Source organism: Cloeon dipterum, chromosome 2 (assembly GCF_949628265.1).
Source record: "Cloeon dipterum chromosome 2, ieCloDipt1.1, whole genome shotgun sequence".
Classification (NCBI taxonomy): domain Eukaryota; kingdom Metazoa; phylum Arthropoda; class Insecta; order Ephemeroptera; family Baetidae; genus Cloeon; species Cloeon dipterum.
Window position 1 is genome coordinate 21,091,214 of NC_088787.1, and position 2,973 is coordinate 21,094,186.

Here is a 2,973-nt window from a genome sequence, read left to right on the forward strand (position 1 = left end):
GCGGGTTTTGACAACATTAATCAATTGATTTTCTCGCGCGTGTACACAGTTCCAGCTTGTCATTTTCTGCTATTAAATGTTCATTTTTTTTTGGAAAATTAAAAACTGGCTTAAAAAAAATCACTTTTCATAATCCGTTCAACACGTCATAATGTAATTAAACGACTAAATTAGTATTTGCAAAATAGATTAACTAATTAACCGAAACTTTAAACATTTAACTGTTGTTTTATAGCTACGATTTGGGAAATTGGCCTAAAATTCATATTAGAAAGAAGAGCCAGATTGAAATTAAAATTTGAAGAAATAAATATAAATTATTTCAAAAATATATTTTATTATGGCTGCTCCCCATGGCCATGCGTGAAAAATAAGAAAAATTAAAAGGAAAGGTTGACTAAGAGTGAGCTGAATGCCGAGGAAACAATTTTACACGGTCCTTAATGTAAACAGCTCGCTCTTTTGGCTTCACAACTCACAACAGTATATATTATCTTCAAAACAAAATTCATCTAGCAGAGTATTACCTGCAGAGAGTTAGGAATCAATCAATTGTCTTTAAAAACGTCTGACTGAACTCATCTCAGAGAGTAACACAAGTTTAATTTTCTGTTGCCAATATTTACAGTTGATTCGGTTGGTTTTCAAGTGAGGATCAAACAGCCTAAATGATTCCCTTAACGATCGATAGATCAGAAAAACCAACCACCAAAATTCATAATTTTCAAACTGTACGTATAAACGCAGATTCCGTGCTGATATTTGATTATTTCCACTCTGGCAATCCAAATTGCTTTCAATCCTCGCGTCGAAAATTGCAAACAGCTTCGACTATACCTGACGGATCTGAAACGAATTTTGGCCACGTTGATTACAGACAACCCGACGCCCCCAGCCGAAAGATCCGTCGGCAGCGGTTAGACTGGTGCGGTTCAATTTTCGATTGCGCTTGTCAGCTGTAATTAACTGGTCGAATTCGAAATTCTGTTTAAGCCGCGTCCGGCGTCACTGTGTTTGGCAGGTTAAAATTAATATTTTCCCAAAAAGGGCAACGGACGAATTACGTGAAATTGACGGCCGGACGAAATTATCGATCGGCAACATTCAATAAACAGCGCGCTGATTAATTTATAATTCAATCCGCTTTTTTCGTTCGCTTTTCAATACGGGTTCCTGGACCAGCATTTCTACCCCGATTTAAAGTTCAGAGAAAAAAAATCCAGCCTCTTCCTAGACCAATTAAGCGGTGCGTTGACCCATCGTCAAAGAGCATTAGCAAAATCAATTAGCGAGCGGAAAGGTGGCCGCGACGGCGTAATTCAATTTCGCAGCAGCAGCAGGCCACGCACTCAAAACGCCGCTTTGATCCCACGGGAACGCGCGTGCCTGTGACATTCGCCAATTTATTTGCAATTTTCCAGTTGCCGCCGCCACCGCCGCCGCCGGTTTGATTGATGTTCTCTCCCGGCCGGACGCTCCGATGGGAAGAATTACACGCAAACGCACATAAAAAATCGCGCGGGCAGGGGCGAAATGATTGGGAGGCGACCGCGGAAAAATACACAATGAGCGAGAAAGGATTGTTTCCGCGACGGATGGGCCGCCGGTTCCAGCCGATCGGCTGCGTCCATTTATTAAAGACCGGTCACGCCGACCGCCCTTGTGATTCTCGGCACGCATGAAAGAGAGAAGAACGCCGTCCACGTTGTCTAGGAGGGATATTCGCGGGCAAACCAAGCCGGTGGCGTGCTAATCCCTTAAATTGTGTACTAAATTTCCTGCGATATTTAATTTTCGGCGGAAAACTCACGGCATCTGGACATTAAATAAAAAGTAGAAACTTAGATTAAATTTAGATTTCTATACATAAATTCGATACTCTGCATATATATTATTTTCATTTAATATTAGTAGTTCTCTGATCGCACGTAGCGCTAGCCTAACTTTTTGACTTTTGGCAGTGGAACGGGGGCATAGTGTGTGGTTTTTGGCATGTAAGAAAATTTAATACGATTTTAATCAGCCGCATACAGTGTCAAATCAATGAAGATGGTTGGCTATTTTTTCTGTACAACTGATTTACTTTCAGGCTTCAAATGATCACAAATGACTTTTAAGCCACAACAATAACCTTCTTTGGAGACCCAAATCCATTTTAGGAAGTTTTCGATCTACGCAGAGTTCAAGAAATAGTTTTGGCTTAAAGATTTTAAATCTAATTAATATGTCGATATTTACCTAAATTATTTGCCAGTCAAACCATCAGAATTTTATCTAAAGGCTCTTTACTATGAAAGCAAAAATCACGATAAATAATTGAAACTTGAGAATATGTGATTCGTTTGGACGTAATAATTACAGACATCAATCTCAAAGACCTCTTTTTCCTCGCAAAAAATTCCTAAAATTCTTAAACAGTTACAATAAAAACTAAGAGCTCAGAAAACCAGATTCGTATATTCCTACTCGAAATGAAGACAGTGAAAACCAGCGTTAATTTAATGGCAGTCTGCAAAGGCCTACTCGAAATTATTTCACATTAAGGAAGGTTTCTGTGGAAGCGTATTACAAGCGAAGTTGACAAGGGCACCGCCGACTTTTAATATCACAAACGTAGCTTGTTCCCGATGCCGTCGTTGGTTTGCGTCGGCAAAGTCATTTGCAAAGTAATTAGCGTCGTGCGGTCTGAGCAAACAAAACAGCGCAACGTGATATCTGGATGCGCTAATGAAAACAGCTCGGCAAACAGACGAACAAACACGCAGAAGGAGCGCGTCTTCCAGAGGCGCCCCTGCGCCGGCTGCGGGTGGAAAGCGAGCAAGGGCCCTCTCTGATGATGATATTACACGGCTCAGTGGGCCCATCGATGCGCAGACTAGATTACCATTGGTGGTCCAGCGCCTCGAGTTTGGCCAAGCGTGACGCGAAATCCGGCAAACTGCGTAAAATATATCGCCACTTTGCGACGCCAAT